Raw genomic sequence first — 12,123 nt, 5'->3', positions numbered from 1 at the left:
ACAAGGGGTTGCTTAGGAAACCGAAAGACAGTACTCTTTAAAATTTCTTTCAGCCCAGGCATTTTTTTCTGATTTATTTAATAACAGAACAAAAGCACTGGCGACCCTGTTTTTTCTATGTCCCTTTGAATTACTATTTAGTTTTCCCACAGGGTTTCCTGAAAACATCTCTCAAGCAGAGTTCTTGTCCTTTTGAGTAGGTCAATTGAACTGCCAACCATCTTGACCTGTGGTCTTTTGTATCTGCCACCAGGGGTATAACTGGAAGGGTCAGCTCCTAAAATACCCTCAGGGTCCTTTCTGGTTGTCACTGCACTTTTCAGGTTTCTGGTTTCCATTTTAAGGTGTGTCCTGGTACTCAGACTTCTAGTGTCATCTTGCAATCATAAGAGAATAGCACCGTGATATCTGGAGTTCTGTGTTCCACTTTTAGTGGTCTTCTCTCCACTCACATCGCAGTCTTTAGAAATAGAGAGAAACAGACACAGCATGAGCAGATTCTGAAAATACAGTATATATTATAGGGTAATCTCATTGACTGGTTTGTCCAGAAGGACTAGGCATCAGGAAGTGCTTCTGCTATCTGAATTATAGCTAAACCAGCAGCAGCTTCTCCAAATGTCATCCTACAGTCCCCAGCTTCACATCAGACAAAAGCCATTAAAACGTTTAGCTCTGTTGAAAGTTGTAATAGGAAAAAAAGTTACACAGCACTGGAAACTTCTGGACCTACAACTTCTTGCAATAAATGAAACCTTCAAGAGAAGCTCCATTGTATTTTGGACTGCTCATTTTTGCTGTGCTTACAAAGTGGACTTATCCTTCCAGGCTTTCCTCTTTCATTACACAACATATTATACTGGAAACCTGCTGCTGGGCATCACCAACAGTGATTCATCATTGAATTTTACTGAGCTCTGGCTGCCTGAGGACACTGAAGTTCCACTGAAAAACTTTCTTCTGTTCCTTGGTTGCATCATTTCTTTGAATATTGAAATTTCCTTGCTTTCCCCAGTCCACTCTTGAGTTTGAAATAAAGTGTGAGATAGGAAGTATTCTGAGATCATCTCGAGCAACTATGAATACACACTAGCCACAATATATACAGGTTCTATATAGTGGGAGAGAAACAGCAGGAGACAAAAAGAAAATTGTATGGTTGTTAACTTAATTTGTTAGGTAGTTTTACTTTTTTTTTATTAGATTTTTAAGTTTAATGATAGTGGTCTTATATTATAAGAAAATGGTAAATGAAGTACTTTAAGGGTGGCACAGTGGCGCAGTGGGTAGCGCTGCTGCCTCGCAGTTAGGAGACCCGGGTTCGCTTCCTGGGTCCTCCCTGCGTGGAGTTTGCATGTTCTACCCGTGTCTGCGTGGGTTTCCTCCCACAGTCCAAAGACATGCAGGTTAGGTGCATTGGTGATTCTAAATTGGCCCTAGTGTGTGCTTGGTGTGTGGGTGTGTTTGTGTGTGTCTTGCGGTGGGTTGGCACCCTGCCCAGGATTGGTTCCTGCCTTGTACCCTATGTTAGCTGGGATTGGCTCCAGCAAACCCCCGTGACCCTGTGTTCGGATTCAGTGGGTTGGAAAATGGATGGATGGATGGTAAATGAAGTACTTTAAGGGTGGCACGATGGCGCAGTGGGTGGGTGTCTTGCGGTGGGTTGGCGCCCTGCACGGGGTTTGTTTCCTGACTAGAGCCCTGTGTTGGCTGGGATTGGCTCCAGCAGACCCCCGTGACCCTGTAGTTAGGATATAGCGGGTTGGATAATGGATGGATGGATGGAAGTACTTTAAGCAAGAATTCAAAAATTATTAGAAAATGAATGATAGAAGAACAGAATATGGTCTACACAGATCCCCAAGAAACTAAACCTTAGGAGTCGACAGACCTTTGGAATATGCAAAGTCAAAATCTACTTGATCTCCCTCTCGTAGCTGGGAATTCTGCAGTATATACAAAGATATAGAATACTGTCCATGTCTTCGGTTAAAAACGAAGTTAAGTGCATCACTGGTGATGCTGCTGTCTCTCACCCACTCTCAGGTTCAGTTTCAAGGGAAACATGGATTATCTGAGTAAAGCAGCAGCAATACCCTGTACTCCTATAGGAACTCAAGAAGAGAAAGAAAATGGGACAGATTTAGTTTACAGCTGCCACATTTATTAAAATAACATAAACAACTATACAAAAACATCTAACATAAAGACATTCTATAGTAACAATTTCAAAAACAAGTGACTTTCTCATTTGAAAATTCAAAATATATGTCTTTAGGGCTGTTAGCCTTTCCCTTTCTGTTTAGACTGCTGCTGCTAATGTGGTATTATAGTTGCTTTATGACTTAACTTGAACTGCTATTTATTCATATTTTAGACTCATACTGTGATAATACCTGATGTTTGTAATCCTATTACATAACATTTGCATTTTGAAATATTTTATTGGATAATATAACTTTATTATTTTGCAGGTTAAGCAGACCTGTAGAGAGCTGATCTCCTGACCACAATAGGGAACTAATTAAACTGGGTGCTTTTATATGAGTCAAATCATTATTGTGTTAAGGGATTGTATTCCTGGACCTGTGGAAGGGAGAGGCCTATCACATTCAGAAAAAAGAGACTATGCATAGAAAATTCAAAATAAAAAATAAAATAAAATTAAAAACAATAATACAGTATTCAAACCATCCAGCAATTCTTCTATCTTTACTTAAAAATAATATGTATTGGCAGGACAGATTGGCATTATCTATTGTGATCTGACTATAACACAGGTCATTGGCTTAAAAAGCCTGGACCAGACACTCTCAATATGAGCTGAAAAGTCTCAGTTTTCGTGATGGGGCCTCTCTTCAGAATGCAGCCACTACGCCTTATCTGGTAGGAAGACTGATCACTGACCAAGAAACACACAGACAGTTCTTTGAGGCAACACCTGGAGACCCAAGTTAAGCAAAAATGGCAACTTGGGTAGATAAAACTTTGCTCCAACAGACAACCAAAAACGATCAGCTTATGAAACCTGCTCCTTCCTTTAAAAACCACTACAGAGACCCCAATTGTAGCTTACTCTATCATTTCCATTGCTCTCAACTGGACTGTAGCTTCTGCTCAATAGTAGAGACCCAGTAATAATAGGATGTGTCTGTAACAAAAGCTAGAGGAATCACATCTACACCAAAGAGTAAACAGTGCTGGACTGGAAAAATGTAGTTGGATGCACGGTGCCATTAGTCCAAACCTTGCTAAGAAAGCAAGTACCTCAGCAGGGGAAGACCTATGTAATGTCAAGTGTTTGTCTTGCTGAAAATGGTAGCTGACTGATCACCAGCTTGTTTGCAACAAGAGTACTGACATGGTGTGTTTAGACCTCTAAGGAAAACTGAGGGAAACTGAGTAACCCATAGGCGCAACCAAGGAGAAGAATGGAGACAAGCTCCTTTAATAAAGAAAGAAAAGAATGCCGAAGATTCTTTTGCATGTCTGGAGAAAGCTGACCAGTAAAGGTATAAAGCACTTACATGAAGGTAATAACCTTGTGAATGATAAGTTCTAGCTGTGATAAGTCCAGTAAGAAACTGCAGAGCAGCGTATCACACACAAGCAAACACAGAAACACTGGGGGTAGGAGTGGGGAGCATGGTAAGCTAGTGCAGACTAGCTATGATCAAATGAACACCATGGTGCAGGCAATAGAAGTTTCATAACTAGGTAAAGAATTTATCCATCTTAACCACAAGAACTGGAAGTTCAGAATTCATCAGTTATATGCCTTTTTTGGTAGGAGAGAAAAAGAACAATCTAAGCCAATTGATAAAATTCACAAGTCATGTCTTTTTCTATAGGACAGAAAACATTTAAATAAGCTAATGTAATTTTATGTTTTGTGTTGTCTGTTATTGTCTTTTGTCTATATGCCTATATAGTGTGATACATGGCCAGGAACCCTGCCCCGCTGGGATGCCTGGAGGAAGGAGGAACCGGGAGAGTGGCACTTCTTTTCCCTGAGCACTCGGCCAGTCCTTGCTCTCGGGGAACAGCACTTCCGGGACACCAGGAAGTGCTGACAGACCAGGGATGGCTTATGCCTGGAGTGCTTCCGGGTGCAAGGGCAGCAATTCCGCCATACTGGGGAGTGCTGTCGGTAGTACATCGTCAGGCACCTGGAGCACATCCGGGACAAGATAAAAGGGGCTGCCTCACTCCAATCGGAGAGCCGGAGTCGGGAGGAGGAAGATGGAGCTTGCAAGGGAGGAGTGGAAGCGGTCGAAGAGAGAAGTAAAGGACTGAGGGGTCGTGAGTGTGTGGAACCCACAGTATATAGTGCATAATAAACCCATGTGTTTGAAGAACTTTGGTGTTGTGTCTGTCTGTGGCTGGGCTATCTATTACAATATATATATATATATATATATATATATATATATATATATATACAGTATATATATATATATATATATATATATATACTGTATATATATATATATATATATATATATATATATATATATATATATAGTATATATATATATATATTAATCAGAGTATAGTATTAATCATTGAAACTTCTGGGATGTTGATCTGGTCAGTTAAGTAGCAGAGGGGGTTGTTAATCAGTTTCAGCTGCTTTGGTGTTAATGAAATTAACAACAGGTACACTAGAGGGGCAACAATGAGATGACCCCCCAAAACAGGAATGGTTTAACAGGTGGAGGCCATTGACATTTTTCCCTCTTCATCTTTTCCGACTGTTTTTTCACTAGTTTTGCATTTGTCTATGGTCAGTGTCATTACTGGTGGCATTAGGCGATACCTGGACCCTACAGAGGTTGCACAGGTAGTCCAACTTCTCCAAGATGGCACATCAATACGTGCCATTGCCAGAAGGTTTGCTGTGTCTCCCAGCACAGTCTCAAGGGCATGAAGGAGATTCCAGGAGACAGGCAGTTACTCTAGAAGAGCTGGACAGAGACGCAGAAGGTACTTAACCCATCAGCAGGACCGGTATCTGCTCCTTTGGGCAAGGAGGAACAGGATGAGCACTGCCAGAGCCCTACAAAATGACCTCCAGCAGGCCACTGGTGTGAATGGCCTGAGGTCTCGATGTCCTCTAGTGGGCCCTGAGCTCCATTGGCATTTGCCATAGAATACCAGAATTGGCAGGTCCACCACTGGCGCCCTGTGCTTTTCACAGATGAGAGCAGGTTCACCCTGAGCACAAGTGACAGATGTGAAAGGATCTGGATAAGCAGTGGAGAATGTTATGATGCTGCCTGTAACATTATTCAGCATTACTGGTTTGGTGGTGGGTCAGTGATGGTCTGTGGAGGCACATCCATGGAGGGACACAGAGTCCTCTACAGGCTAGACAACGCCACCCTGACTGCCATTAGGTATCAGGATGAAATCCTTTGACCCATTGTCAGACCCTATGCTGGTGCAGTGAGTCCTGGGTTCCTCCTGGTGCACGACAATCCCCGGCCTCATTTGGCGAGAATATGCAGGCAGTTCCTGGAGGATGAAGGAATTGATACCATTGACTGGCTCCCACGCTCGCCTGACCTAAATCCAAAAGAACACCTCTGGGACGTTATGTTTTGGTCCATCCGACACCACCAGGTTGTACCTCAGACTGTCCAGGAGCTCAGTGATTCCCTGGTCCAGATCTTGGAGGAGATCCAGCAGGACACCATCTGTCATTTCTTTAGGAGCATGCCCCGACGTTGTCAGGCATGCATACAAGCATGTGGGGGCCATACAAACTACTGAGTATGATTTTAAGTTGCTGCAATGAAATTTCGGCAAAATGGACTAGCCTGCTGCATGATTTTTTCACTTTGATTTTCGGGGTGTCTTTGAATTCAGCCCTCTGCAGATTGATAATTTTCATTTCCATCAAATGATGTCACATCCTTTTCTTCCTAACACATTACCCAGTCCATATCAGTATAGATATCCGGCATGATTTTTTTCCCATTGAGATCTGATGTGTTTTCAAAGTGTTCCTTTAAATTTTTTGAGCACTTATATATACCGTGTATGTATGTATATATATATATATATATATATATATATATATATATATATATATATATATATAAACGTATAATGATGGATGGCTTGCAGGGACCTGTATATATATGTATATATATATATATACCTACTTGCATATACAGTATCTATCTTCCATTATCCTTGTGTTATAAATAAATTTCAATATTTTATTTATTGTAGCATGCATGTCTAAATTATTCATGAAAATAAGACTTTTGCCACATCAAGACAACAACAGAGAAAGAGAGAATGTGTAATATAAACTTTTGCCAACCTTGTTAATAAATTGTACTAATCTCTTCAAATTTCTGGCATCCAATCTAGAAATTGAAACAGAGATCTCTCGCTCAACCTAAATTAATTTGGCATCCCCTGAGTGGGTGTCTTTGTTAACTGATTCATTATTAACTAGCATTAACCAAAGGCAAAACTGATAATTAATTAGCTGCTTGATTATTCAGCCCTTTCCTACAGTGTTATACAGAGTTCTGCAAATGTGGTGTTGCTTACTTATAGTTTGGTTTATACCAGTTTTCTCAACAGAAGAGGAAAATCCACCAAAAATAAAAGATTAACTTTAAAGAACTCTTATATTGAGCCTCTCTCAGTCCCCCATAGTGATTTTCAACTTCAGAACACATTCACTACATGAATGATTAACTTTTAAGAACACTACTTGCATTACCAATACCAAGTCATTAATAATGAGATAAAAGTTAGTATATAATGTACATACAGTAAATATGTGGTGTTCTCATCTGAGGTAAGCATTGTCACTCTGGGACACAAGCCCACTTAGTCCTGATAAACTGCCCATGGAGGGAAACTGAGTCCCGCCCTGCAGTCCCTCTGATATAAAAGCAAGACACTTTCAGCATTGGCACTCTTCATTCTGGGGAGAGCAGACTGATGGATGGAGTTCCTACCTGAACTCGACACACCTGAGAGAAGCCTGAAAAATCCTCATCTTTATTTCTTTAGTTAATCTGCTTTTCATTTTGCCTTATTTAATGCATCATTTAGCACCAGTTTCAGTGCAAAGACTTTGTAGATTTTAAAAGGGATGACCCGGTTGGTGCCTCAATACTTCCTCCGTGAGCAGTGTCGATAACACTACCTATAAAGTACTAGTAGAGGTACCTGCTGCTTCCCGGAGTGGGCACAGCAGCAAAATTTCAGAACAAAACACAGCCTATGGTGTTAAATTGTAAAAATGGGGAATGAGTGCAAAATCAAGTGATGACACATTCAGCTGTGTGATTTGCATACTGGACAAACTCACACACACGCACAAACACACACATTCAGCCTTATTAATCAGATATACTGTGTAAACTGTATATAGTATACTCTACAAAGCAATATACAGAGTGTAACTAAGGAAGCTCTTTTGGGGTGTCTCTCCAAGACTGGAGTAAGGAAGCAACAGATACAAAAATAGGGATCAAATATGCAGAATACATTATAAAAAAATGAAGAAAGCAAAAGGCTTACATAGTATAAGCTTATATTCAAAGATATCTGGACTGTGTTCTATTAAGTGAGTTGGTTTCCTCAATTATCCACCTCTCAAATACCACTGAAATCTCCCTTTCTCACCTCTTATCTTACTCTCTCCTTCAATCAGCCTCTCATTGTCTCTTTGTCAGTCCTTGCCAGACCCTCCTTTCATCAGTGTAAATTTGCCCAACATTTCCTTACAACTTCAGACACAGTGTGTCCTCTGAATCATTTACTGGGTCAGGTTTCCTAACTTCTTTGGCTAGAGGGACACCAGGCTGACAGAAAAAAACAGAACCTCCCTGAAACAGATGTCACAAGATGTGATCTGTGAATAAAAGCCTGACATTGTCTCTTGTACTGGTCTTAGATGTATAAAATACTTATATTATAGGGCAGCATATGACAATTTCCATGCTCTATTATAAAAGAATGCTTGGTTTCTAAACACGGAATTTCTCAAGGTATCCCACAAGTATACTTAACAAAAATACAATTCAGAAAATGGATGGTGGATATATAGTGTCGTACATGGCTGGGGGTCAGACCTGGCAGGGACGCCTGGAGGGACCGAGAGGTGGCATATTTGTCGTCCGGGCCATGAGGGGGCAACCGCCCTGGAGTAGAAGTGGGCCACGGAAGGGGAGCAGGGAGGCTCAAGTCTGTGGAGGCCCGTATCCACCGCCATGGGGCGCCCTGAGCCTCATGGAGCCCGGGACTTATTTACTTCCGCCACACCCATGGAGGACGATACTTCCAGGGTCACCCGGAGTGCTTCCGGGTGCTCTCCTGACGCTTCCGCCACACCAGGATGTGACGTCAGGTAGAGCACCTGGAGCTCATCCGGGTGAGGATAAATGGGGCTGCCTCCCTCCTATCAGAGAGCTGGAGTCGAGAGCAGGAGCAGGATGAAGCTCCTGGATGGAGAGGACAGGTGGCCCAGGGACGAGGAGAGAGAAAGCCCAGGAGAAGGGTGACTGGGGCTAGAGGCACTGTGAGTTGTGCGGGACTGTGTTGTGTTGTGGGAAAAGTAAAATAAAAGACAAGATTTGGATAAAGATGTGGTCTCCGACTGGTGGTATCTGGGCAAATATCACAATAGATAGATGAATATCTATATATAGATGGATGAATAGATGAAATGTCCCTCAAAACAGACATTTATGTTGTTTTTGACTGAGTCCTACCATATATCTCTAACCAAATGCTGAACATAATAAGCATCATATAAGATGCACACATAAAGGTGTGCACATATCCACAGATTTTGTATGGTATATTTTCAAAATAACCAAATGACAGAGAAAACCAAAATTCTGGTTGATACTGTCATAGGATAGCAGTTCTACTCTCACACCACAGATCACAACAGTATAACCAAATGATGATGCAGGTGGAATATGACATATGTGTGACACTCAGCTCATTACTGGTGACAACACCTTTACTCCAAGGTGCTCCAAGTGTCACTAAAGGACAGTGTCATAATCTCCAGATTTTCCTCATGTTCATACTTTTGTATACCATATGGATCACTTATAGCATTGTTATTTTTGAAATGGCATTTTGAATTGTTACTGTCACAGACATTTTGTGATGTATTTCTCATTGGCAATACCATGTTGTTTACATTTGCTATACTCATGGTACACCATATGCTTAGAAAAGTAAACCTATTTAGTCTGGAGCAGAGGAGGCTGCATAGGGACCAAATCCAGGTCTTCAAAATTCTCAAAAACATTGATAAAGTGGATCCAGCAGAATTCTTTCGACTAAAAGGTGAATTAGTGGCGGTCAAAGTGGCTCCCCACTTACTATGTAAAACACTTTGAATAGTGAGAAAAGCGCTATATAAATGTAAAGAATTACTATTATTATTATTATTAATCAGGTACATGAGGACAACAGTGAAAATTAAGGAGAAAGGCATTTAGAACTGAGGTCAGGAAGCACTCTTTTATACAAAGAATTGTGGGAATCTTGAACAAACTACCAAGACATGTAGCTGAAGCTGAAACCTCAAGCCTATTTAGTCTCAGCATGATATTATAAAATCATTGTAAAAAATTAGCATCTTATTTACTTTGATAATACATGTAATCACATTTGATTATCACTGTTATTTTTAATATGACTCCTTACTACAAAAATACTTAATGCACAACAATGTGAAATCTCTGTCTTTGATGAACTAAATAAGCAAATACTCCAACTTTCAAACGAATTAACTATTTTCCTAAATGTTATGCCGTGTCTCCATTTTCAAACTTTTTTATTAAACGCCTAACCAAATATTGTGGTTTATTGGAAGTTACCTGTAAAAGCAGTCGGATGTTAACCCACCGGTTCGGATTCATGCTGTCAAATGGATAAACTTCTCTAAACTGGTCTCCTCTCGTTTTCAGATTTCTTATGTTCTTATGTGCCTGCTACTCTCAGTATTTTTTGACTTCTTGGTATACAAAACATGCTAGTTTTCTCAAACATTTGACTTCAGACTCGAAGTATCTCTGACATTAAGATAGCTTTCAGCTGCCCCCAGGGACACCTCTGGCCAAACTCTGAAATCACTTCCACTACCTTTTCTTCCAACTGGAATTCCATCTAGTAGCCTCTGGCACCCTTACACCCTAATGCCTACGTTTCCCTTTGAAAAGGACAGGTCCCTCGGGGGAACTATCATATTTACTGCTCTGGACAGTATAATCCCTTAGAAGGACCAGTTCGTAAAATGAATAATCATAAACAATCATATTTAATTATATTAAATAGTATAATAGGCTGTAATTTACCGTATGGACAAACTTGAAATGCCGTAAAATTTAAAGGTTAAATATTTAAATTTTCAAATTTAGTATGTTTTCATTAAGTCAGCTGTCTGAGCCGATAAGCGAAAAGCGATACTGTATTATTTCAAGGCTGTCAGGATTATCTCGTTCTTGCAGACTCCACAGCCTTGCCGTTAGATGTGAGTTACATGCCAGTATATAAGAAAACAAGGCGAACTGTCGCTTTCCTTGACAAGTCTCTCCTACAGAAGAGGACGGGACTGTGCCGAAGCAGTTGACACGGAAGGGTACTTTAAAAGCAGTCGTTTAAAATGCTATAGCCCCGCTACGCTGGAGAGGAGTCATTCAGTGACAGCTCCTCCCACACCTTGTGACAGGAGGATGGAAGATGGATTTGATTGACGTCTCCGAATCCTTTTGGTTTTGCCTAGGGGGCGTGACCATGGAGACTTTGATTGACGTCCGGCGCGCCCACGAGTAGTTGCGCGTCCCCCGGTGGCTGTGGGGGTTTGAATTTCTAACCGGGATCGTTTAATATCTACTTCAACAGAAGGCAAGTTAAAACCAGCTTATTATTCTTTGTTTTATTATTTTCTAGGAAGTAATGATAACAGGATAGATGACAAAGGAAATGTTATGGACCCGGGTAGTTTTATGTGTGTATTTTTTTAATTTGTGAGACACATGTTATTTCCTTGCCTTTTGCCTGGCGGCGGAGACATGCAGAATTGCTTAATCTAATCCAATGGCCTTGCAAGAGTGGACAAAAACCAGGAGGTAGGAGGGAGCGCTTATAGAAGCGTTGCAAGGGGTGAAAAGTCATTACAAATGCTCGTGGTGTTCGGAATGGTGGGAAAATGGCTGCGTGGGCATTCAAAAACACATTCATATACTTTGCGGTAATCTAAGCAGCGGGGACGTTTCTCTGGGCCTAAAGCGCAGTGGTGCGAACGATCCGGCTTAGAGTCAATGCGCCTGGTTCTGCTGTGTGGTTGAGGCGGGGTAGCGAGATGAATTTTAATGACTTTATAGCGGCACATGTGCCGTGCGTGCGAGTCAGCGACAGTCCGTACACGCGGTGGGAGGTTCGAGATTACAGTACGCTCATCGCACACACTGGCAAGCCGTGGCTAACTCTCAATGAGGTGACAAGTCACAGTGCCGTTCGATCATTTCGCGACGGTCAAAGCACAGACCGTAGCAAACCACACTTCAGCAGTAGTGCCTGCTCGAGCACGGTGACCTGTCGTGCCGTGATCCGAGTAAACAACAACCAATCCATCGAGAAGTATTTAAGGGTTTCAGGCTTTCGCGCGCTAGGCTGCACGAGAACTTTAATTGCCGTGGTTGCCATCAACGCAAGAGCGGCGGCGTGCGAAGTGGAGCGCGCTCACGTGTCTCGTGAGGGGAGAGCTCAGGAAACTTCCTTCTATTGGCGCTGTCACCTCACAGCTCCGTGGAGTTTTTAGTAGCAGTGCGCCGCCAGCTGTTTAAATGGTCGCACCGTAAGCTGTTCGCTTGTCGGCTGTCACGGGGAGCCTTATTGCAGCTAGACGATCCCTGTTCCGGTGTCTTGCCTGGATACTACTAGGCGAGGACACTGTAACCTGCACACGGTTAAGCCAAACTAGTTCCATCAAGGCCATGTGTGACGGCAGGAAGACGTATGATAAAATTTGGGAGAAGGACGTTCCACACGCGAGCGAGATTACGCTCATGTTTCAAACTACAGTTTTAAATGTGGACACTCAAATTACTATTGTCGAAATTAAAG

At 41.8% G+C, this 12,123-nt stretch overlaps 1 protein-coding gene across 2 annotated transcripts in view; it reads left to right on the top strand.

The window, feature by feature from the left end:
• The first annotated feature begins 10,696 nt into the window (after positions 1 to 10,696).
• pals2b (protein associated with LIN7 2, MAGUK p55 family member b) overlaps positions 10,697 to 12,123 on the top strand; it is a 209,882-nt gene continuing 208,455 nt past the window's right edge. Inside the window, exon 1 of one of the 2 annotated variants that reach the window (XM_051935764.1) lies at positions 10,697 to 10,902. The gene's annotated coding sequence lies outside the window, so the exon portion shown is untranslated. The remainder of the gene's footprint in view (positions 10,903 to 12,123) is intronic. The other variant, XM_028818274.2, reaches the window with a different exon arrangement.

The sequence above is a fragment of the Erpetoichthys calabaricus genome, chromosome 13, assembly GCF_900747795.2.
Source record: "Erpetoichthys calabaricus chromosome 13, fErpCal1.3, whole genome shotgun sequence".
NCBI lineage: Eukaryota > Metazoa > Chordata > Cladistia > Polypteriformes > Polypteridae > Erpetoichthys > Erpetoichthys calabaricus.
Note: the sequence above shows the minus strand (reverse complement) of the source record. Positions and strands in the feature narration are given on the sequence as shown.